The 26,619-nt window shown below is 39.4% G+C and overlaps 1 non-coding gene across 1 annotated transcript; it reads left to right on the top strand.

Annotated features, from left to right (window-relative positions):
• Positions 1-16,585: 16,585 nt before the first annotated feature.
• On the top strand, positions 16,586-16,689 carry LOC112763147 (small nucleolar RNA R71). Its single transcript, XR_003182829.1, has one exon. It is a non-coding gene; the product is annotated as a small nucleolar RNA R71 (small nucleolar RNA).
• The last annotated feature ends 9,930 nt before the right edge of the window (positions 16,690-26,619 follow it).

The raw sequence follows: 26,619 nt of genomic DNA, 5'->3' as shown, positions 1-26,619 counted from the left end.
CTAAATGAGCTAGAGGAATTCAGACTCAATGCCTTTGAAAATGCAAAAATTTATAAGGAAAAGGCAAAGAAATGGCATGACAAGAAGTTGTCAACCAGAGTCTTTGAGCCAGGACAAAAAGTTCTGCTCTTCAACTCTAGGCTCAGACTGTTTCCAGGGAAACTCAAATCCCGGTGGAGGGGTCTGTATGTGATTACAGGAGTGTCACCATATGGATATGTTGAGCTTCAGGATATTGATTCTGACAAAAAGTTCATTGTTAATGGACAGAGAATCAAGCATTATCTTGAAGGCAATTTTGAGCAGGAATGCTCAAAACTGAGACTTGAGTGATTCTCAGTAAAGGTCCAGCTAAAGACAGTAAAGAAGCGCTTGCTGGGAGGCAACCCAGTCATTAGGAGGTTATATGATTTGTTCTTACAGAGGCAAGTATCAAAAATGAAGGAATTCATAGAGTTACAGAAGGATTCAGCTCAAAAAGCAGAGAAAAAGAGCTTATTGGCGAAAAAACGCCAGTAAGGGGCATTTTGGGCGTTAAACGCCAGAATGGGTACCATTCTGGGCATTTAACGCCAGGAATGGTGCCATTTTGGGTGTTAAACGCCAGAATGGGCACCATTCTGGGCGTTTAACGCCAGGTGTGCAGCATCCTGGGCGTTTAGAAAAACGCCCAGTGATAAAGGAATTCTGGCGTTTAACGCCAGCCAGGGCACCTGGCTGGGCGTTAAACGCCCAAAAGGGGCATCAAATGGGCGTTAAACGCCAGAATGGGTGCCATTCTGGGCGTTTAACGCCAGAAAGGTGGGGGGACCACAATTTTGTTTTCAAATCAAATTTTTTCAAACTTTCCTTTTCTTACCCATATTTTTCCACAAAAACACATTTCAATCTCTCATCATTCACTTTCAAATTTTCAAAAATTTAAAATCATTCTTCAAATCTCTCAAATCATTCCCAAATTTTGTTCAAAAACTCACCCTTCTCTCAAATTCTTTCCATATCTTCTCAAATCTCCTTTCAAATTTTTCTTTTTTTCGAAATCTCCCCTCCCCACCTTATAAATACACGTTTGGCACCCCTCATTCCACCACACCATTCGAATTCACTCTTCCTCTCTCTCTTCTTTCCTTTCTTTTGCTTGAGGACAAGCAAACCTCTAAGTTTGGTGTGCTTTTCCGTGATCACTAAGCCAAGATTCATCAAGATCATGGCTCCTAAGGGAAAACAAACCAATTTAAGAGGAAAGAAAGAGAATAATCCAAAGAATCTTTGGAATCAAGAGAAGTTCTTAACCAAAGAACATGAAGACCATTATCACAAAATAATGGGTCTGAGGTCACTGATCCCGGAAGTAAAATTTGATCTGAAAGAAGATGAGTATCCGGGGATCCAAGAGCAAATTCGAAACAGAGGATGGGAAGCTCTAACCAATCCTGAAATAAAGGTTGGAAGGAACATGGTTCAGGAATTCTACTCAAATCTGTGGCTAACAGATAAGCAGAGAATGACTGGAACTGCTTACCATACCTACAGAACCATGGTCAGAGGGAAAGTTATGTACTTCCATCTGGACAAAATAAGAGAAATCTTCAAATTACCTCAACTGCAAGATGATCCTGAATCCTTTAATAGGAGAATGGTGAGAGCAGATAAAGGGTTGGATTAAGTTTTAGAGGACATATGCCTCCCTGGAACTAAGTGGATAACCAATTCAAAGGGTGTCCCAAACCAACTCAAGAGGGGAGACCTCAAACCAATTGCAAGAGGTTGGCTAGACTTTATTGGGCGTTCCATACTACCCACTAGCAACCGTTCTGAGGTCACTATCAAGAGAGCAGTGATGATTCATTGCATTATGCATGGAAAAGAAGTGGAGGTTCATCATGTGATTGCTTGTGAGATCTACACAATTGCAAATAAAAATTCCACTGAAGCCAAACTGGCTTACCCAAGCTTGATCTCCTTGCTCTGTAAAGAGGCTGGGGTAAAGATGGGAGTAGATGAATTCATATCCATTGAACATCCAATCACCAAGAAGTCAATGGAAGGACAAATGCAAGACAACTCTATCAAAAGGAGGGCGCAGGAGTTCCTCCCTGAATTCCCTGAAATTGGCTACTGGGCCAGCCTAGAAGCATCTATCAACAAGTTGCAAGAGACTATGGAGCAACTTAAGGAAGAACAGCAGAATCAGAACTGCATGCTCTGCAAATTGCTGAAGGAACAAGAGAAGCAGGGGCGTGAACTCCAAGAGTTGAAACGCCAAAAGCTCTCCTCTCAAGCTGAGGGAGCATCTACTTCTCAAAATCAAGGTTGTTGAGTCCTAACTCTGTGAAAACCTCTATCATTAGGAGCCTAGTTTAAATTTTTGTTTTCTATTTTTATTTTCTAGTCTCATTTTATATCTATTTTTGAGTCTTGTTTTAATTCATAATTAATAAAATTTAAAATTCATGTCTTAAAGCTATGAATATCCTATGAATCCATCACCTCTCTTAAATGAAAAATGCTTTAATCACAAAAGAACAAGAAGTACAGGATTTCAAATTTTATCCTTGAAACTAGTTGAATTAGTCTGATGTGGTGACAATGATTTTTGTTTTTCCGAATGAATGCTTGAACAATGCATATGTCTTTTGAACCTGTTGTTTTGAGAATGTTAAAATTGTTGGCTCTTGAAAGAATGAAAGAAAAAGAGAACTGTTATTGAGGATCTGGAAAAAATCATGAAATTGATTCTTGAAGCAAGAAAAAGCAAAAAAAAAATTTCGAAAAAAAAGAGAGAAGAAAGAAAGGAATAAAGTTGTGATCCAAGGCAAAAAGAGTGTGCTTAAGAACCTTGGACACCTCTAATTGGGGACTCTAGCAAAGCTGGGTCATAATCTGAAAAGGTTCACCCAATTATGTGTCTGTGGCATGTATGTATCCGGTGGTAATACTGGAAGACAGAGTGCTTTGGGCCACAGCCAAGACTCATACACTGGCTATGTTCAAGAATCATTATACTTAACTAGGAGAATCAATAACATTATCTGAGTTCTGAGTTCTTATAGATGCCAATCATTCTGAACTTCAAAGGATAGAGTGAGATGCCAAAACTGTTCGGAAGCAAAAAGCTACTAGTCCCGCTCATCTAATTGGAGCTAAGTTTCTTTGATATTTTGGAGTCTATAGTATATTCTCTTCTTTTTTATCCTATTTGATTTTCAGTTGCTTGGGGACAAGCAACAATTTAAGTTTGGTGTTGTGATGAGCGGATAATTTGTACGCTTTTTGGCATTGTTTTTAGTATGTTTTTGGTATGATTTAGTTAGTTTTTAGTATATTTTTATTAGTTTTTAGCTAAAATTCACTTTTCTGGACTTTACTATGTGTTTGTGTGTTTTTCTGTGATTTCAGGTATTTTCTGGTTGAAATTGAGGGTCCTGAGCAAAAATCTGATTCAGAGACCAAAAAGGACTGCAGATGCTGTTGGATTCTGACCTCCCTGCACTCGAAGTAGATCTCCTGGAGCTACAGAAACCCATATGGCGCGCTCTCAACGGCGTTGGAAAGTAGACATCCTGGGCTTTCCAGCAATATATGATAGTCCATACTTTGCCCAAGATTTGATGACCCAAACCGGCGTGGCAAATCAGCCTCAGAAATTCCAGCGTTTAACGCTGGAACTGGCATAAAACTTGGAGTTAAACGCCCAAACTAGCATAAAAGCTGGCGTTTAACTCCAGAAAAGGTCTCTACATGAAAATGCTTCATTGCTCAGCCCAAGCACACACCAAGTGGACCCAGAAGTGGATTTTTACGTCATTTATTCATTTCTGTATACCCTAGGTTACTAGTTTACTATTAATAGGATCTTTTGACATTGTATCTATACATCATGACACTTTACACGTTTCTTTGTGTACTTTCCACAGCATGAGTCTCTAAACCCCATGGTTGGGGGTGAGGAGCTCTGCTGTGTCTTGATGGATTAATGCAATTACTACTGTTTTTCATTCAATTATGCTTGCTTCCGTTCCAAGATACTACTTGTTCTTAACCCGGATGAATGTGATGATCCGTGACACTCATCATCATTCTCAACTATGAACGTGTGCCTGACAACCACCTCCGTTCTACCTTAGATTAAGTAGATATCTCTTGGATTCTTGAACCGGAATCTTCGTGGTATAAGCTAGAACTGATGGCGGCATTCAAGAGAATCCGGAAGGTCTAAACCTTGTCTGTGGTATTCTGAGTAGGATTCAATGATTGAATGACTGTGACGAGCTTCAAACTCCTGAAGGCAGGGCGTTAGTGACAGACGCAAAAGAATCACTAGATTCTATTCCAGCCTGATTGAGAACCGACAGATGGATAGCCGTGCCATGACAGGGTGCGTTGAACATTTCCACTGAGAGGATGGGAGGTAGCCACTGACAACGGTGAAACCCTTGCATACAGCTTGCCATGGAAGGAGCCTTGCGTGGTTGAAGAAGAAGACAGTAGGAAAGCAGAGATTCAGAAGATGGAGCATCTCCAAACCTCAACCTATTCTCCATTACTGCAAAACAAGTATTTATTTCATGTTCTTTTGCTTTTCACAATCAATCCTGATAATTTCTGATATCCTGACTAAGATTTACAAGATAACCATAGCTTGCTTCAAGCTGACAATCTCCGTGGGATCGACCCTTACTCACGTAAGGTATTACTTGGACGACCCAGTGCACTTCCTGGTTAGTTGTGCGGGGTTGCAAAAGTGTGATTGCAATTTCGTGCACCACTGCATATGGGAGTAGCATCTGTACACCTCCCATCAAAGCAAGCAGCTTTGAGCAAAATCCTCAACTCATTATCATAGTGCAGCAAAACTGCCAGTATTCCAGTCTTTCACAGGAAGAGCCTACTCAGTTTCTGGCACAGTTCTTACAAATTGCTGACACAGTACATGATAAAGAGGAGAATTAGGATGTCTACAGACTATTACTGTTTCCATTTGCTGTAAAAGATCAAGCTAAGAGGTGGTTAAATAACCAACCTACAGCAAGCATAAAGACATGGAAACAGTTATCAGACAAATTCCTGAATTACTTTTACCCTCCAAAAAGGATGACACAGCTAAGGCTGGACATTCAAGGCTTTAAACAAGAGGATAATGAATCCCTTTTTAATGCCTGGGAGAGGTATAGAGGTATGCTAAGAAAATGCCCCTCTGAAATGTTTTCAGTGTGGGTACAGTTAGACATCTTCTACTATGGGCTTACAGAAAAAGCTCAGATGTCTTTAGACCACTCAGCTGGTGGATCTATACACATGAGGAAGACAATTGAAGAGGCTCAAGAGCTTATAGACACTGTTGCTAGAAACCACTATTTGTACTCTAGCAATGAGTTCTCTCCAAAAGAGGAATTCATGACAGTAGTCACCAATCCTAATCCTCAAGAACAGATGATTGAGCTTAATCAATAATTGCTCCTGATGACAGAACAGTTAGCAGAATTTAAAGAGATGCTACATGAAACTAAAGTTGCTAACAAGAACATAGAACTGCTGTTGAATCAAGCAAAACAGCAAATATCTAAACAGATAACAGAGGAATGTCAAGCAGTTCAACTGAGGAGTGGGAAGACACTGAATAACACTTCTCAAAAGAGCAAAAAGCCAAATAAGGAACAATTGACAGAGGATAACCAAACCCCTGTTCAAAATCCCTCTGAGGACAGTAAGAGCCTAGAGAGGAACCCTTTTGGCGTTCAAACGCCAAGGGGGAAAGCTGGCGTTAAACGCCCATTCCCTGCCCAGTTCTGGCGTTCAAACGCCAGAAAAGGGGGAAAAGCTGGCGTTAAACGCCCATTTTCCACCCAATCCTAGCGTTCAGACGCCAAGGGAAGATCAGACACCTGAGAGTGCTGACAGTAATCCCTCTAACAAGGCTTCTTCAACCACTTCTGTAAGGAATAAACCTGCAGCATCTAAGGTTGAAGACTATAAAGCCAAGATGCCTTATCCTTAAAAACTCCGCCAAGCGGAGCAGGATAAGCAATTTGCCCGCTTTGTAGACTATCTAAGGACTCTTGAAATAAAGATTCCGTTTGCAGAGGCACTTGAGCAAATACCTTCCTATGCTAAGTTCATGAAAGAAATCTTAAGTCATAAGAAGGATTGGAGAGAAACTGAAAAAGTATTTCTCACTGAAGAATGCAGTGCAGTCATTCTGAAAAGCTTACCAGAAAAGCTTCAGGATCCAGGAAGCTTTATGATACCATGCACATTAGAAGGTGCTTGCACCAAGACAGCCCTGTGTGACCTTGGAGCAAGTATCAATCTAATACCTGCATCCACTATCAGAAAGCTTGGGTTGACTGAAGAAGTCAAACCAACCTGGATATGCCTCCAACTTGCTGATGGCTCCATTAAATATCCATCAGGCATAATAGAGGACATGATTGTCAAGGTTGGGCCATTCGCCTTTCCAACTGACTTTGTGGTGCTGGAAATGGAGGAGCACAAGAGTGCAACTCTCATTCTAGGAAGACCTTTCCTAGCAACTGGACGAACCCTTATTGAGGTACAAAAAGGGGAAGTAACCCTGAGAGTCAATGAGGATGAGTTCAAGTTGAATGCTGTAAAAGCTATGTAGCATCCAGACACACCAAATGACTGCATGGGCACTGACATTATTGACTCTCTGGTAGAAGAGATCAATATGACTGAAAGCCTAGAATCAGAGCTTGAGGACATCTTCAAAGATGCTCAACCTGATCAAGAAGAACCAGAGGAAACAAAGGAATTTTCGAAAATTCCTCAGGAGGAGGATAAGCCTCCCAAACCTGAACTCAAACCACTACCACCATCCCTGAAGTATGCATTTCTGGGAGAGGGTGACACTTTTCCAGTGATTATAAGCTCTGCTTTAAATCCACAGGAAGAGGGAGCACTGATTCAAGTGCTAAAGACACACAAGACAGCTCTTGGGTGGTCCATAAGTGATCTTAAGGGCATTAGCCCAGCTAGATGCATGCACAAGATCCTGTTGGAGGATAATGCCAAACCAGTGGTCCAACCACAAAGGAGGCTAAATCCAGCCATGAAGGAGGTGGTGCAGAAAGAGGTCACTAAATTACTTGAGGCTGGGATTATTTATCCTATTTCTGATAGCCCCTGGGTGAGCCCTGTCCAAGTTGTCCCCAAAAAGGGAGGCATGACAGTGGTTCATAATGAAAAAAATGAACTGGTTCCTATAAGAACAGTCACAGGGTGGCGTATGTGTATTGACTATAGAAGGCTCAATACAGCCACCAGAAAGGATCATTTTCCTTTACCATTCATAGACCAAATGCTAGAAAGACTAGCTAGTCATGATTATTACTGCTTTTTGGATGGCTATTCAGGCTACAACCAAATTGCAGTAGATCCTCAGGACCAAGAGAAAACAGCATTTACTTGCCCTTCTGGCGTGTTTGCCTACAGGAGGATGCCTTTTGGTCTATGTAATGCTCCTGCAACCTTTCAGAGATGCATGTTATCCATCTTCTCTGATATGGTGGAGAAATTCCTGGAAGTCTTCATGGACGACTTCTCAGTATATGGAGACTCATTCAGCTCCTGTCTTAATCACCTAGCACTTGTCCTGAAAAGGTGCCAAGAGACTAACCTGGTTTTAAACTGGGAGAAATGTCACTTTATGGTGACTGAGGGAATTGTCCTTGGGCACAAAATTTCAAGCAGGGGAATAGAGGTGGATAAGGCAAAGGTAGAGGTAATTGAAAAATTACCACCACCTGCCAATGTTAAGGCAATCAGAAGCTTTCTGGGGCATGAAGGATTCTACAGAAGATTCATAAAGGATTTTTCAAAAATTGTAAAACCTTTGAGTAACCTGCTAACTGCTGACACACCATTTGTGTTTGACACACAGTGTCTGCAGGCATTTGAGACCCTGAAAGCTAAGCTGGTCACAGCACCAGTCATCTCTGCACCAGATTGGACATTGCCATTTGAACTAATGTGTGTTGCCAGTGACCATGCCATTGGTGCAGTGTTGGGACAGAGGCATAACAAGCTTCTGCACGTCATTTATTATGCCAGCCGTGTTCTAAATGACACACAGAAGAGTTACACAACCACAGAAAAAGAGTTACTTGCAGTAGTCTATGCCATTGACAAGTTTAGATCCTATCTAGTGGGATCCAAAGTGGTTGTGTACACTGACCATGCTGCTCTTAAATACTTACTCACAAAGCAGGATTCAAAACCCAGGCTTATAAGATGGGTGTTGCTTCTGCAAGAGTTTGATATAGAAATAAGAGACAGAAAAGGGACAAAGAACCAAGTAGCTGATCATCTGTCCCGAATAGAACCAGTAGCTGGGGCGTCCCTCCCTTCTATTGAGATCTCTGAGACTTTCCCAGATGAGCAACTCTTTGCCATTCAGGAAGCTCCATGGTTTGCAGATATTGCAAACTATAAAGCTGTGAGGTTCATACCCCAGGAGTACAGCAGATTGCAAAGAAAGAAATTAATTTCAGATGCCAAGTACTACCTCTGGGATGAACCATATCTCTTTAAGAGATGTGCAGATGGAATGATCCGCAGATGTGTACCCAGAGAAGAAGCACAAAGGATCCTATGGCACTGCCATGGATCACAGTATGGAGGACATTTTGGAAGTGAGCGAACAGCTACTAAAGTCCTCCAATGTGGCTTCTACTGGCCTACTCTCTACAAAGATGCCCGAGAGTTTGTGCGTAACTGTGACAGTTGCCAAAGAGCTGGTAACTTGCCTCACGGATATGCCATGCCTCAACAAGGGATATTAGAGATAGAATTGTTTGATGTATGGGGAATTGACTTCATGGGTCCATTCCCACCATCATACTCAAACACTTACATTCTGGTAGCAGTGGACTATGTATCTAAGTGGGTAGAAGCAATTGCTACACCCACTAATGATACCAAGACCGTGCTGAAATTCCTCCAGAAACACATCTTCAGCAGGTTTGGTGTTCCCAGAGTACTAATCAGTGACGGGGGCACTCATTTCTGCAATAGACAGCTATACTCTGCTATGGTCAGATATGGAATTAGCCACAAAGTGGCAACTCCGTATCATCCACAGACAAATGGGCAAGCTGAAGTCTCTAACAGAGAGCTAAAAAGAATCCTAGAACGGACTGTGATAGCCCGAAGAAAGGATTGGGCAAAGAGTTTGGATGATGCTCTGTGGGCATACAGAACAGCATTCAAGACTCCTATAGGAACCTCTCCATTCCAACTGGTGTATGGGAAGGCCTGTCATCTGCCCATAGAACTGGAACATAAAGCCTACTGGGCAACCAGATTCCTAAACATGGATGCTCAGTTAGCTGGTGAAAAAAGATTGCTCCAGCTAAATGAGCTAGAGGAGTTCAGACTCAATGCCTTTGAAAATGCAAAAATTTATAAGGAAAAGGCAAAGAAGTGGCATGACAAGAAGTTGTCATCCAGAGTCTTTGAGCCAAGACAAAAAGTTCTGCTCTTCAACTCTAGGCTCAGATTGTTTCCAGGAAAACTCAAATCTTGGTGGAGGGGTCCGTATGTGATTACAGGAGTGTCACCATATGGATATGTTGAGCTTCAGGATATTGATTCTGACAAAAAGTTCATTGTTAATGGACAGAGAATCAAGCATTATCTTGAAAGCAATTTTAAGCAGGAATGCTCAAAACTGAGGCTGGAATGATCCTCAGTAAAAGGTCCAGCTAAGGACAGTAAAGAAGCGCTTGCTGGGAGGCAACCCAGTCATTAGCAGGTTATATGTTTTTTTTTACAAAGGCAAGTATCAAAAATGAAGGAATTCACAGAGTTACAGAAGGATTCAGTGCAAAAAGCAGAGAAAAAGAGCTTACTGGCGAAAAAACGCCAGTAAGGGGCATTTTGGGCGTTAAACGCCAGAATGGGCACCATTCTGGGCGTTTAACGCCAGTAAGGGTGCCATTTTGGGCGTTAAACGCCAGAATGGGAACCATTCTGGGCGTTTAACGCCAGGTGTGCAGCATCCTGGGCGTTTAGAAAAATGCCCAGTGATAAAGGGAATTCTGGCGTTTAACGCCAGCCAGGGCACCTGGCTGGGCGTTAAACGCCCACAATGGGCAACAAATGGGCGTTAAACGCCAGAATGGATGCCATTCTGGGCGTTTAACGCCAGAAAGGTGGGGGGGACCAAGATTTTTATTTCCAATCAAATTTTTTTCAAATTTCCCTTTTCTTACCCATACTTTTCTACATAAATACATCTCAACCTTTCATCATTCACTTTCAAATCTTCAAAAATCTAAAATCATTCTTCAAATCTCTCAAATCAATCCCAAATCTTATTCAAAAACTCACCCTTCTCTCAAATTCTCTCCATATCTTCTCAAATCTCCTTTCAAATTTTTCTTTTTTTTCGAAATCTCTTCCCCCCCACTTTATAAATACACGTTCAGCCCCCTCATTGCCCCACACCATTCGAATTTGCTCCTCCTCTCTCTCTCTTCTTTCCTTTCTTTTGCTTGAGGACAAGCAAACCTCTAAGTTTGGTGTGCTTTTCCGTGATCACTAAGCCAAGATTCATCAAGATCATGGCTCCTAAGGGAAAACAAACCAATTTAAGAGGAAAGAAAGAGAATAATCCAAAGAATCTTTGGAATCAAGAGAAGTTCTTAACCAAAGAACATGAAGACCATTATCACAAGATAATGGGTCTGAGGTCAGTGATCCTGGAAGTTAAATTTGATCTGAAAGAAGATGAATATCCGGGGATCCAAGAGCAAATTCGAAATAGAGGATGGGAAGTTCTAACCAATCCTGAGATAAAGGTTGGAAGGAATATGGTTCAGGAATTCTACTCAAATCTGTGGCTAACAGATAAGCAGAGAATGACTGGAACTGCTTACCATACCTACAGAACCATGGTCAGAGGGAAAGTTATGTACTTCCATCTGGACAAAATAAGAGAAATCTTCAAATTGCTTCAACTGCAGGATGATCCTGAATCCTTTAATAGGAGAATGGTGAGAGCAGATAAAGGGTTGGATCAAATTCTAGAGGACATATGCCTCCCTGAAACTAAGTGGATAACCAATTCAAAGGGTGTCCCAAACCAACTCAAGAGGGGAGACCTCAAACCAATTGCAAGAGGTTGGCTAGACTTCATTGGGCATTCCATACTGCCCACTAGCAACCGTTCTGAGGTCACTATCAAGAGAGCAGTGATGATTCATTGCATTATGCTTGGAAAAGAAGTGGAGGTTCATCATGTGATTGCTTGTGAGATCTACACAATTGCAAATAAGAATTCCACTGAAGCCAAATTGGCTTACCCAAGCTTGATCTCCTTGCTCTGTAAAGAGGCTGGGGTAAAGATGGGAGTAGATGAATTCATACCCATTGAACATCCAATCACCAAGAAGTCAATGGAAGGACAAATGCAAGACAACTCTATCAAGAGGAGGGCGCAGGAATTCCTCCCTGAATTTCCTAAAATTGACTACTGGACCAGCCTAGAAGCATCTATCGTCAAGTTACAAGAAACTATGGAGCAACTGAAGGAAGAACAGCAGAATCAGAAACTGCATGCTCTGCAAATTGCTGAAGGAACAAGAGAAGCAGGGGCATGAACTCCAAGAGTTGAAACGCCAAAAGCTCTCATCTCAAGTTGAGGGAGCATCCACTTCTCAAAATCAAGGTTGTTGAGTCCTAACTCTGTGAAAACCTCTATCATTAGGAGCCTATTTAAATTTTTGTTTTCTATTTTTATTTTCTAGTCTCATCTTATATCTATTTTTGAGTCTTGTTTTTAATTCATAATTAATAAAATTTAAAATTCATGTCTTAAAGCTATGAATGTCCTATGAATCCATCACCTCTCTTAAATGAAAAATGCTTTAATCACAAAAGAACAAGAAGTACAGGATTTCGAAATTTATCCTTGAAACTAGTTGAATTAGTTTGATGTGGTGACAATAATTTTTGTTTTTCGAATGAATGCTTGAACAGTGCATATGTCTTTTGAATTTGTTGTTTTGAGAATGTTAAAATTGTTGGCTCTTGAAAGAATGAGGAAAAAAGAGAACTGTTATTGAGGATCTAAAAAAATCATCAGATTGATTCTTGAAGCAAGAAAAAGCAGTGAATACAAAAAAAGATTCGAAAAAAAAAAGAAAAAGAAAGAAAAGGAAAGAAATAAAGTTGTGATCCAAGGCAAAAAGAGTGTGCTTAAGAACCCTGGACACCTCTAATTGGGGACTCTAGCAAAGCTGAGTCACAATCTGAAAGGGTTCACCCAATTATGTGTCTGTGGCATGTATGTATCCGGTGGTAATACTGGAAGACAAAGTGCTTTGGGCCACAGCCTAGACTCATACACTAGCTATGTTCAAGAATCATTATGCTTAACTAGGAGAATCAATAACACTATCTGAGTTCTGAGTTCCTATAGATGCTAATCATTCTGAGCTTCAGAGGATAAAGTGAGATGCCAAAACTGTTCGGAAGCAAAAAGCTACTAGTCCCGCTCATCTAATTGGAACTAAGTTTCCTTGATATTTTGGAGTCTATAGTATATTCTCTTCTTTTTATCTTATTTTGATTTTCAGTTGCTTGGGGACAAGCAACAATTTAAGTTTGGTGTTGTGATGAGCGGATAATTTATACGCTTTTTGGCATTGTTTTTAGTATGTTTTTGGTATGATCTAGTTAGTTTTTAGTATATTTTTATTAGTTTTTAGTTAAAATTTACTTTTCTGAACTTTACTATGAGTTTGTGTGTTTTTCTGTGATTTCAGGTATTTTCTGGCTGAAATTGAGGGTCCTGAGCAAAAATCTGATTTGGAGACTGAAAAGGACTGCAGATGCTGTTGGATTCTGACCTCCCTGCACTCGAAGTGAATTTTCTGGAGCTACAGAAGCCCAATTGGCGCACTCTCAACGGCATTGGAAAGTAGACATCCTGGGCTTTCCAGCAATTTATAATAGTCCATACTTTGCTCGATATTTGATGGCCCAAACCGGCGTGGCAAATCAGCCTCAGAAATTCCAGCGTTTAACGCTGGAACTGGCATAAAACTTGGAGTTAAACGCCCAAACTGGCATGAAAGCTGGCGTTTAACTCCAGAAAGAGTCTCTACACACGAAAAGCTTCATTGCTCAGCCCAAGCACACACCAAGTGGACCCAGAAGTGGATTTTTATGTCATTTACTCATTTCTGTATACCCTAGGTTACTAGCTCACTATTAATAGGATCTTTTGACATTGTATCTGTACCTCATGACACTTTACACGTTTCTTTGTGTACTTTCCACGGCATGAGTCTCTAAACCCCATGGTTGGGGGTGAGGAGCTCTGCTGTGTCTTGATGAATTAATGCAATTACTACTGTTTTTCATTCAATCATGCTTGCTTCCACTCCAAGATATTACTTGTTCTTAAACCGGATGAATGTGATGATCCGTGACACTCATCATCATTCTCAACTATGAACGTGTGCCTGACAACCACCTCCGTTCTACCTTAGATTAAGTAGATATCTCTTGGATTCTTTAACCGGAATCTTCGTGGTATAAGCTAGAACTGATGGCGGCATTCAAGAGAATCCGGAAGGTCTAAACCTTGTCTGTGGTATTCTGAGTAGGATTCAATGATTGAATGATTGTGACGAGCTTCAAACTCCTGAAGGCGGGGTGTTAGTGACAGACGCAAAAGAATCACTGGATTCTACTCCGGCCTGATTGAGAACCGACAGATGGATAGCCGTGCCGTGACAGGGTGCGTTGAACATTTCCACTGAGAGGATGGGAGGTAGCCACTGACAACGGTAAAACCCTTGCATACAGCTTGCCATGGAAGGAGCCTTGCGTGCTTGAAGAAGAAGACAGTAGGAAAGCACAGATTCAGAAGATGGAGCATCTCCAAAACCTCAACCTGTTCCCCATTACTGCAAAACAAGTACTTATTTCATGTTCTTTTACTTTTCACAATCAATCCTGATAATTATTGATATCCTGACTAAGATTTACAAGATAACCATAGCTTGCTTCAAGCCGACAATCTCCGTGGGATCGACCCTTACTCACGTAAGGTATTACTTGGACGACCCAGTGCACTTGCTGGTTAGTTGTGCGGAGTTGCAAAAGTGTGATTGCAATTTCGTGCACCAGTGGGGCTTATGGGGAAGAGTGGATGGATGTGAGTGGTGAAGGGGGTGATTGGGAAGAGGAATTGAGGTGATTGGTGAGGAGTGTTGGGAAGTGTGACATGGGGAAGAGTAATCACAAAAACTAGGATTAGGAGGTAAGGTGGGAATATGGTAGGTGGGGATCCTGTGGGGTCCACAGATCCTGAGGTGATCCTGTGGGGTCCACAGGTCCTGAGGTGTCAAGGAATTCCATCCCTGCACCAAATAGGCATGTAAATTGCCTTTGCTCACCATTCTGGCGTTTAAACGCCGTGTGGTGCACATTCTGGGCGTTCAACGCCCATGTAAAGCATGTTTCTGGCGTTGAATGCCAGTTTCATGCTTGTTGCTGGCGTTCAGCGCCAGCTTTTCTTCTCTGGGCACATTCCTGGCGTTCAGCGCCAGAATGTTGCTTGTTTCTGGCGTTCAGCGCCAGAATGGTGCTCTGTTCTGGCGTTGAACGCCGGCCAAATGCATCTTACTGGCGTTGAACGCCAGCCTGTGCGTCCTCCAGGGTGTGAATTTTTTCTTCTGCTATTTTGATTCTGTTTTTAATTTTTTTTTATTTTTTCGTGACTCCTCATGATCATGTACCTAATAAAACACAAAATAACAAAAAATAGAATAAAATAAAAATTAGATAAATAAAATTGGGTTGCCTCCCAACAAGCGCTTCTTTAATGTCAATAGCTTGACAGTGGCTCTCATGGAGCCACAAGGTGATCAGGTCAATGTTGTGTAGTCCCAACACCAAACTTAGAGTTTGGATATGGGATCTTAACACCAAACTTATAGTTTGGTTGTGGCCTCACAACACCAAACTTAGAGTTTGACTGTGGGGCTCTACTTGACTCTGAACTGAGAGAAGCTCTTCATGCTTACTCTCTTTTGTCACAGAGGGATGGCCATGTGCCTTAAACACAAGGTAGTCCCCATTCAGTTGAAGGACTAATTCACCTCTGTTGACATCTATTACAGCTCCTGCTGTGGCTAGGAAAGGTCTTCCAAGGATGATGCAATCATCCTCTTCCTTCCTAGTGTCTAAGATTATGAAATCAGCAGGGATGTAAAGGCCTTTAACCTTTACTAACACGTCCTCTATTATTCCATAAGCTTGTCTCAATGACTTGTCAGCCAATTGTAATGAGAACAAGGCAGGTTGTACCTCAATGATCCCCAGCTTCTCCATTACAGAGAGTGGCATAAGATTTATCCCTGACCCTAGATCACACAGAGCTTTTTCAAAGGTCATGGTGCCTATGGTACAAGGTATTAAGAACTTGCCAGGATCTTGTTTCTTTTGAGGTAGAATTTGCTGAATCCAGGTATCCAGTTCACTAATGAGCAAGGGAGGTTCACTTTCCCAAGTCTCATTACCAAACAACTTGGCATTCAGCTTCATGATAGCTCCTAAATATTGAGCAACTTGCTCTCTAGTTACATCTTCATCCTTTTCAGAGGAAGAATAGTCTTCAGAGCTCATGAATGACAGAAGGAGATTTAATGGAATCTCTATGGTCTCTATATGAGCCTCAGATTCCTTTGGATCTTTAATAGGAAACTCCTTCTTGCTTGAGGGACGTCCCAGGAGGTCTTCCTCACTAGGATTTTCGTCCTCCTCCTCCCTTGTGCATTCGGCCATATTGATTATATCAATGGCCTTGCACTCTCCTTTTGGATTCTCTTCTGTATTGCTTGGGAGAATACTGGGAGGAGTTTCAATGACTTTCTTACTCAGCTGGCCCACTTGTGCCTCCAGATTTCTGATGGAGGATCTTGTTTCCCTCATGAAATTGAAAGTGGCTTTTGACAGATCAGAGACTAGATTGGCTAAATTAGAGGTGTTTTGTTCAGAATTCTCTGTCTGTTGCTGAGAAGATGATGGATATGGCTTGCTATTGCTCAGCCTATTGCGTCCACCATTGTTAAAGCCTTGTTGAGGCTTTTGTTGATCCTTCCATGAGAAATTTGGATGATTTCTCCATGATGAGTTATAGGTGTTTCCATAAGGTTCACCCATGTAATTAACTTCTGCCATGGCAGGGTTCTCAGGATCATAAGCTTCTTCAGAAGCTGCCTCTTTAGCACTGTTGGATGCATGTTGCCATCCGTTCAGATTTTGAGAGATCATGTTGACCTGTTGAGTCAACACTTTGTTCTGAGCCAATATGGCATTCAGAGCATCAATTTCAAGAACTCCTTTCTTCTGAGGTATCCCATTATTCACGGAATTCCTCTCAGAAGTGTACATGAATTGGTTGTTTGCAACCATGTCAATAAGTTCTTGAGCCTCTTCAGGCATTTTCTTTAGGTGAATAGATCCACCTGCAGAATGATCCAATGACATTTTCGAAAATTCAGAGAGACCATAATAGAATATATCTAATATGGTCCATTCTGAAAACATGTCAGATGGACATCTTTTGGTCAGCTGCTTGTATCTTTCCCAAGCTTCATAGAGGGATTCACCATCTTTTTGTTTGAAGGTTTGAACATCCATTCTCAGCTTGCTCAGCTTTTGAGGAGGAAAGAATTTATCCAAGAAGGCTGTGACCAGCTTATCCCAGGAGTCCAGGCTATCCTTAGGTTGTGAATCCAACCATATTCTAGCTCTGTCTCTTACAGCAAAAGGGAAAAGCATGAGTCTGTAGACTTCAAGATCAACTCCATTCATCTTTACAGTCTCACAGATCTGCAAGAACTCAGTTAAAAACTGATAAGGATCTTCAGATGGAAGTCCATAAAACTTGCAGTTTTGTTGCATTAAGGCAACTAGTTGAGGCTTAAGCTCAAAATTATTGGCTCCAATGGCAGGAATGGAGATGCTTCTTCCATCAAATTTGGATGTTGGCTTTGTGAAGTCACCAAGCATTCTCCTTGCATTATTATTATTTTCGGCTGCCATCTCCTTCTCTTGTTCGAAAATTTCTGAAAGGTTACCTTTAGAATAATTTAATTTAGCTTCTCTTAATTTTCTCTTCAGAGTCCTTTTAGGTTCTGGATCAATTTCAACAAGAGTGCCTTTTTCCCTGTTCCTGCTCATATGAAAGAGAAGAAAACAAGAAATGGAAGAGGAATCCTCTATGTCACAGTATAGAGATTCCTTTATGTTAGTAGAAGAAGAAGGGGGTAGAAGAATGAAGAAGGATGGATTCGGATTTTTGGATGAAGAGAGGTGAAGAGAAGTGTTAATAATTAAATAATTAAATAGAATAAGAAAAGAGAGGGAGAAATTCGAAAATAATTTTGAAAAAAAGGGTTAGTAATTTTCGAAAATTAAATATAAGGTATAATTAAAATTAAAATTTAAAACAAAAAGAATTTTTGAAAAAGAGATGAGATATTTTCAAAATTAGAGAGGGAAAAGTAGTTAGGTGATTTTGAAAAAGATAAGAAACAAACAAAAAATCAAAGAGTTAGTTGATTGATTGAAAAAGATATTAAAAATCAAATTTGAAAAGATAAGAAGATAAGAGGTTAGATAAGATATTTTGAAATCAAATTTTGAAAAAGATAAAACTTTTGAAAAAGATAAGATAAAAGATAAAAAGATATGTTTGAAAAAGATTTAATTTTTAAAATGACTTAACTAACAAGAAACTACAAGATAAGATTCTAGAACTTAAAGATTGAACCTTTCTTAACAAGAAAGTAACAAACTTCAAATTTTTGAACCAATCACATTAATTGTTAGCTAATTTTCGAAAATTAGATATAAAAGATAAGAAAAAAGATTTTTGAAAAAAATAATTTTTAAAAATTTCAAAATAAGAAAAAAATGGAAAAGATATGATTTTTGAAAAGATTTTGAAAAGATAAGATTTTTAAAATTGAAATTTTGACTTGACTTGTAAGAAACAACTAAATTTAAAAATTTTTAACCAAGTCAACCCAAAATTTCGAAAATTTGGAGGAAAATAAGGAAAAGATATTTTTTTGATTTTTGAATTTTTAATTATGAGAGAAAAACAACAAAAATACTCAATGCATGAAGTTTTTAGATCAAAACAATGAATGCATGCAAGAATGCTATGAATGTCAAGATGAACACCAAGAACACTTTGAAGATCATGATGAACATCAAGAACATAATTTTGAAAATTTTTGATGCAAAGAAAACATGCAAGACACCAAACTTAGAAATCTTTAATGCATGGACTCTAACAAACAAAAAATGCATATGAAAAACAACAAACAACACAAAACAAGAAAACATCAAGATCAAACAAGAGGACTTATCAAGAACAACTTGAAGATCATGAAGAACACTATGAATGCATGGGATTTTCGAAAAATGCAAGAAAATTTTTTTAAAAGCATGCAATTGACACCAAACTTAAAAATTGACTCAAGACTCAAACAAGAAACACAAAATATTTTGGTTTTTATGATTTTCTAGTTTTTTTGGATTTTTATTGATTTTTTTTCGAAAATATTTTTGGAGAAAACGAAAAAGAAAAGAAAAATTTTGAAAAAGATTTTTGAAAAGAAAATTACCTAATCTGAGCAACAAGATGAACCGTCAGTTGTCCAAACTCGAACAATCCCCGGCAACGGCGCCAAAAACTTGGTGGACGAAATTGTTATTCATGTGTTATTCCATTTTGCAAAATTCATTGCTTTTCATTCCCTGGAAATGGCGCCAAAAACATGATGCCAATACCATGGTTCACAACTTCATTCAACTTAACCAGCAAGTGTACTGGGTCATCCAAGTAATACCTTACGTGAGTAAGGGTCGATCCCACAGAGATTGTTGGTATGAAGCAAGCTATGGTCACCTTGTAAATCTCAGTTAGGCAGATTAAAATTGGTTTATGGATTTTGAATAATTATTAGTAAATAGAAAATAAAAAGGGATAGAAATACTTATGTAAATCAATAGTGGAAATTTCAGATAGGCGTATGGAGGTGCTGTGCTCCTCTTGAAACTCTACTTCACTACTCACTCTTTCTTCAATCCTTCTTACTCCTTTCCATGGCAAGCTGTATGTAGGGCATCACCATCATCAATGGCTACTTTTAATCCTCTCGGGAAAATGGTCCTATGCGCTGTCACTGCACGGCTAATCGTCTGGAGGCATCACCCTTGGTTGATGGCTACATCCCATCCTCTCAGTGAAAATGGTCCAAATGCTCTATCACAGCACGGCTAATCATCTGTCGGTTCTCAATCAGGTTGGAGTAGAATCCATTGATTCTTTTGCGTTTGTCACTAACGCCTAGCCTTCAGGAGTTTGAAGCTCGTCACAGTCATTCAATACCGGAATCCTACTCGGAATACCACAGACAAGGTTAGAATTTTCGGATTCCCAGGATCCTACTCGGAATACCACAGACAAGGTTAGACTTTCCAGATCCCCATGAATGCCGCCATCTATCTAGCTTATACCACGAAGATTCTGTTGGGGAATCTAAGAGATATGCGCCCGGCCTAAGGTAGAACGGAAGTGGTTGTCAATCACGCGCGTTCATAGGTGAGAATGATGATGAGTGTCACGGATCATCACATTCATCAATTGTTGTGCAACGTATATCTTGGAATAAGAATAAGAGAGAATTGAATGAAAAGTAATAGTAATTGTATTGAAACTTGAGGTACAGTAGAGCTCCACACCCTTAATTTATGGTGTGCAGAAACTCCACCGTTGAAAATACATAAGTGAAAGGTTCAGGCATGGCCGAATGGCCAGCCCCCAAAACGTGCTCAATGGCCTCCTAAGATGAAGAATAAAACAAAACTGAGACCAAAGATGAAACGTGGTCAAAAGACATCTAATACAATAGTTAAATGTTCTATTTATAATAAACTAGCTCCTAGGGTTTACATAAGTAAGTAATTGATGCTTAAATCCACTTCCGGGGCCCACTTGGTGTATGTTTGGGCTGAGCTTGATCTATCCACGAGCTGAGGCTTTTCTTGGAGTTGAACTCCAAGTTATGACGTGTTTTGGGCGTTCAACTCCGGATCATGACGTTTTTCTGGCGTTTAACTCCAGACAGCAGCATGTACTTGGCGTTCAACGCCAAGTTACGTCATCAATTTCCGAATAAAGTATGGACTATTATATATTTCTGGAAAGCTCTGGATGTCTACTTTCCAACGCCATTGAGAGCGCGCCATTTGGATTTCTGTAGCTTCAGAAAATCTAATTCGAGTGCAGGGAGGTTAGATTCCAACAGCATCAGCAGTCCTTTTGTCAGCCTTTTTCAGAGTTTTGCTCAAGTCCCTCAATTTCAGCCAGAATTTACCTGAAATCATAGAAAAACACACAAACTCATAGTAAGTCCAGAAATGTGAATTTAACATAAAAACTAATGAAAAAATCCCTAAAGTAGCTTGAACTTACTAAAAACTACCTAAAAACAATGCCAAAAAGCGTATAAATTATCCGCTCATCACTTATGTATCATTGGAAAGTGCATTAACATAAATACAGCAGTAAGAAGAGGTAATACAAAGTATGTAAACTATAAAAATGATCAAAGTAGATTGTCCTACACTAGCACTTCCCCTTAATAATTCCATGACAGAAGATCCTATTCTGGGAAAGCTTCGGGTACTCCTGTTACAATTTTGACTACTGGTGCACGAAATTGTGATCATCAATGGCGCTATCAACATGGTATGCTCAATTGTAATCTCAACTCTTTATCACAACTTCGCACAACTAACCAGCAAGTGCACTGGGTCGTCCAAGTAATAAACCTTACGCGAGTAAGGGTCGATCCGACGGAGATTGTTGGTATGGAGGATAACATAGAATATAAAATAAGGATAGAGATACTTATGCAATTCATTGGTGAGAATTTCAGATAAGCGGATGGAGATGCTTTGTCCCTTCCATCTCTCTGCTTTCCTACTGTCTTCATCCAATCCTTCTTACTCCTTTCCATGGCAAGCTGTATGTTGGGAATCACCGTTGTCAATGGCTACAGTCCCGTCCTCTCAGTGAAAATGTTCAACGCACTCTGTCACAGCACGGCTATTCATCTGTCGGTTCTCGATCATGTCAGAATAGAATCCAGTGATTCTTTTGCGTCTGTCACTAACGCCCACAATTGCGAGTTTGAAGCTCGTCACAGTCATTCAATCCTTGAATCCTACTCAGAATACAAAGACAAGGTTTAGACCTTCCGGATTCTCTTGAATGCAGCATCAATTCTAGCTTATACACAAGATTTTGATTAAGGAATCCAAGAGATATCACCCAATTAAGGTAGAACAGAGGTGGTTGTCAGGCACACGTTCATAGGTGAGAATGATGATGAGTGTCACGGATCATCACATTCATCAAGTTGAGGAACAAGTGATATCTTAGAACAGAATGAGCTGAATTGAATAGAAGAACAATAGTAATTGAATTAATACTCGAGGTACAGCAGAGCTCCACACCTTAATCTATGGTGTGTAGAAACTCCACCGTTGAAATACATAAGAACAAGGTCTAGGCATGGCCGAATGGCCAGCCTCCCAAAGAGGGTTCAATCATAAAAACATGATCAAAGATGATCCAAAGATTGAACGATGAAATACAATAGCAAAGGTCCTATTGTAGAGAACTAGTAGCCTAGGGTTTACAGAAATGAGTAAATGACATAAAAATCCACTTCCGGGCCCACTTGGTGTGTGCTTGGGCTGAGCATTGAAGCTTTCATGTGTAGAGACTTTTCTTGGAGTTAAACGCCAACTTTTGTGCTAGTTTGGGCGTTTAACTCCCATTCTTGTGCCAGTTCCGGCGTTTAACGCCGGGCAGTTTTGAGCTGATTTGGAACGCCGGTTTGGACCATCAAATCTCGAGCAAAGTATGGCCTATTATACATTGCTGAAAGCCCAGGATGTCTACTTTTCAACGCAATTGGGAGCGCGCCAATTGAGCCTTTGTAGCTCCAGAAAATCCACTTTTCAGCATCTTCGAGTGCAGGGAGGTCAGAATCCAACAGCATCTGCAGTCCTTTTCAGCCTCTGAATCAGATTTTTGCTCAGGTCCCTCAATTTCAGCCAGAAAATATCTGAAATCATAGAAAAACACACAAACTCATAGTAAAGTCCAGAAAAGTGAATTTTAACTAAAAACTAATAAAAATATAATAAAAACTAACTAAAACATACTAAAAACATACTAAAAATAATGCCAAAAAGCGTATAAATTATCCGCTCATCAACTGCCCAATAAGAATTTGGCCCAGGTAAGAGAAACAATGAGTATAAACAATAAGATCGTCATCATAAAACACATACCCGCCAATGAAACGAACCAATCCTCAGTATTATACATACTGCAAAAAGCAGTAACGCAATAAAAGATATTAAAAAAAATGTTACATGAGCCGTCAGTCAACCTATAAGGAACTCCCCTCTGAGAACCGTATATGAGAATTTCATCTTGTACGGCTCAAACAGAAAAACCCAATACTGGTTGTAACGGAAACGGATATGTTAAATAATAAAAAGTTTTAAACTTCTTAATTTAATCCTATTATTCCAAATCTTATTTGAAGTTAAGAAAAAATATAAATCCTTAAATTGATCTGTGCAGGGTTATAATGCCAAAATCTCAGTCGGCGCATCGTCTTTATCTTGATCTTTACAGCCTTTGAATATTCTATTTACTTCATTTTTTTCATTATTTTTTTTAGAATGTGACTTTTTTATGCCGTCTTCTTTATTATTAGTATTGATAAGAATTCCTCTGTTAAGACCCTATGAACAATTAAACAAAACCTCAGATTCATACCAGAACCACAATGATTCAAAAAAACCTTTAATGTCCAAAAATTCCTGAGTAAGAACTGCTGGATTATCACTTATTCAAGAAATAGATAGGATAGAATGAAAAAAAATCAAAAGACATTTTTTTGCTTTGATAAAAAAAGACAAACAGTGGCAATTTTATTTGAAAGAATCAAATTTTTTATTTATTCTAACTTACGTATCTTCTAATAAAAATTTATTAAAGTCCGTTGCGAGGTCGAAATATTAAGTATGAATCATAGTTCTAATACTTTATAAAATCTATTTATATATTCCGTGCTCCAGATACTAGAAAATAATTTCTGACGGGTAAAACCATCTCTATCAAGATGACAGATCCTTTATTTTTGTTCTGTATTTGCAATAAATCAATTAGAACAAGTCACACACTCATATTCGGAAATAAAGAAAGAACGAAATTCCACGGTCAAACTACCAAATTCAAAATGAACTGGCCTAGAAATAAAAAACCAAAATGGGTAAATTACCCCTTTATTAAAAAAAGATAAAATAAAAAATAGTAGTCGGTCTTATATCTAATTCATAGAAATTCTGCCAGTAAAATGGACGAATTATAAATTTCTAAAATAATAGATAGAAATATACAAATAAAGCCATTCAACACCCATTAAAGGAGTAGTTCCCCACCCGGAGCTACTTTACCATATTCTGAATTCAACGGTTTCAATAAAGCCCCTACAGTAGTTTGTCTTGGACCAGATCTAGAACTACTCTCAATGGTTTGTGTAGCCATAAACCCTATTTTTTATCATTGAGATCTGTTGACTTTGTATACCATTTCACTGTAAATATAGGATTTTATCCTATAGATTCATTGTGGTCTTGAAATTTGAGAAAAATGGAAACAGCAACCCTAGTTGCTATCTCTATATCTGGTTTACTTGTAAGTTTTACTGGGTATGCTTTATATACTGCTTTTGGGAAACCCTCTCAACAACTAAGAGATCCATTCGAAAAACAAGGAGACTAGTTGAAGTAATGAGCTCCCAATATACCAATATTGGGGCTCATTACTTCAATCGAGATAATAAAAAATCATTTCGTCTTTTTAGTTAGAATTTTAGGGGGTTCTCTAAAAAAGATTGCAAAAAAAAAAAAAATTATTCCTAAAAGTCGAGACTAAGAGGAATGTATAAACCAATGCTTCCATAGATTTCATCCTGGTTTACAATTATAGCTTTCATACCTATTTATTAGATTAGAGTAAAAAAATATAATCATTCAAATCAAGATTAATCAATTCCCTATGATTTAATTTAAATCACCCCAAACAAAAGTATAGTAAAAAAGAAACAACAGAAAAAAATAACGTTCTATCCGAATCAGACTATTTGCCTTCTTGTAGTCGGATCGCCCAATTTTGGGATGCTCCGAATTCTACTGAGCATCCAAATCGGGGTCGATACCAGCAAAAACATCTCGGAACAAAGTTCTAGCACCATGCCAAATGTGCCCGAAAAGAAAGAAGAGCAAACGAAACATGGTCCAAAAGAAAACCAACCCCTTGGACTGCTACGAAAAACCATCTGATTTCAAAGTGGCACGATGAATTCAAAAATTTCACCCCAATTGAGCATGTCTAGCATATTTTTTTCACAGTAGCGGGATCCACGCCCCCTTCGAGAACCCCGAAAATTGGACAAATTCCTTTTTCTTAGGAGCACATACAAGATTTGTCACCTAAAGGGGTAACCCGCTGTTAACTACTTTCAATTTTATAGTAAATACATGCCCTACAAGAAAAAGACAGAATTTGTAACTTGCTATCCCTGCCTAGGGGCAAGAGATTTACCTCCGTGGAAAGGATAATTCGTTCGATCGACATGAGAGTCCAACCACATTGCATTGCCAGAAACCCATGTGTATATTTGAAAAGCTGACCTCCTTGCTTCTCTCATGTTACAATCCTTTGCTGCGACTCCCTTTCTCTCGGTCTACAAACAGAGACAAAATGTAGGACTGGGCCAACAGTCATCACGAAAGAAGAACTCACTGACCGAAATCACTACAATACTAATCTAATACTAAACTAATATTAATAGAAACTAATAGAATAGAAATAGAACCCTTTTCTGTATATTCTCCCCAATTTTGTTGCTACCGCGCTTTATGCAATCGATTGGATCATGAAGATATCCCTTCAACACAACTTAGGTCATCGAAAGGGTCTCGAAGACTCACCAAAGCACGAAAGCCGGGATCTTTCAGAAAAATGGATTCCTATACGAAGGGTGCATAACCGCATGGATAAGCTCACACTAACCCGTCAATTTGAGATCCAATTCGGGATTTTCCTTGGGAGGTATTGATGAGCGGATATTTTATACGCTTTTTTGGGGTAATTTCATGTAGATTTTAGTGTGTTTTAATTAGTTTTTAGTATATTTTTATTAGTTTTTAAGCAAAATTCATATTTCTGGACTTTACTATGAGTTTTTGTGTTTTTCTATGATTTCAGATATTTTCTAACTGAAATTGAGGGAGCTGAGCAAAATTTTATTTAGGCTGAAAAAGGACTGCTGATGCTGTTGGACCTCCCTGCATTCGGAATGAATTTTCTGGAACTACAGAATTCCAAATGGCGCGTTCAATTGGGTTTGCAAAGTAGACATCTAGGGCTTTCCAGCATATATAATAGTCCATCTTTGAGCAAAGATAAATGACTAAACTGGGTTCAACGCAGTTCCATGTTGCAGTCTGGCGTTCAGCGCCCAGGAAACAGGTTACAAGTTGGAGTTCAACCCAGAAACAGGTTACAACTGGGCGTTCAACTCCAAAAACAGCCCAGGCACGTGAGTAGCTTAAAGTTTCATCCCTAGCAACACCAAGTGGCCCAGAAGTGGATTTGACTATCATCTTAGTTTATCATTTTCTGTAAACCTAGTTTACTAGTTTAGTATTTAACAACTTTTAGAGACTTATTTTTGTACCCATGATTTTTTTAGATCTAAAATTTTATTTTGACGGCATGAGTCTCTAAACTCCATTGTTGGGGGTGAGGAGCTCTGTATGCTCGATGAATTAACGCAAGTATTTCTGTTTCCATTCAAACACGCTTGTTCTTATCTAAGATGTTCATTTGCGCTTCAATATGACGAGGTGATGATCTGGGACACTCATCACCATTCTCAACCTACGAATGTGTGCCTGACAACCACCTCCGTTCTACATTAGATTGAATGAGCATCTCTTAGATTCTTCAATTAGAATCTTCGTGGTATAAGCTAGAATTGATGGCGGCATTCATAAGAATCCAGAAAGTCTAAACCTTGTCTGTGGTATTCTGAGTAGGATTCAGGGATTGAATGACTGTGACGAGCTTCAAACTCGCAATTTTTGGGCGTAGTGATAGACGCAAAAAGGATAGTGAATCCTATTCCAACATGATCGAGAACCGACAGATGATTAGCCGTGCTGTGACAGAGCATTTAGACCATTTTCACTGGGAGGACGGATGGTAGCCATTGACAATGGTGATCCACCAACACACAGCTTGCCATGGGAGGAACTGTGCGTGTGAGAAGAGGAATACAAGAGGAAAAGCTTAAATTCAGATGACAAAGCATCTCCAAAACAACAACATATTCTCCATTACTGCATAACAAGTATTATTTCATGCTCGTTTATTTATCTGCAATTAAAACTGATAATTCTAATTAATAT

Source organism: Arachis hypogaea, chromosome 2 (assembly GCF_003086295.3).
Source record: "Arachis hypogaea cultivar Tifrunner chromosome 2, arahy.Tifrunner.gnm2.J5K5, whole genome shotgun sequence".
NCBI lineage: Eukaryota > Viridiplantae > Streptophyta > Magnoliopsida > Fabales > Fabaceae > Arachis > Arachis hypogaea.
Note: the sequence above shows the minus strand (reverse complement) of the source record. Positions and strands in the feature narration are given on the sequence as shown.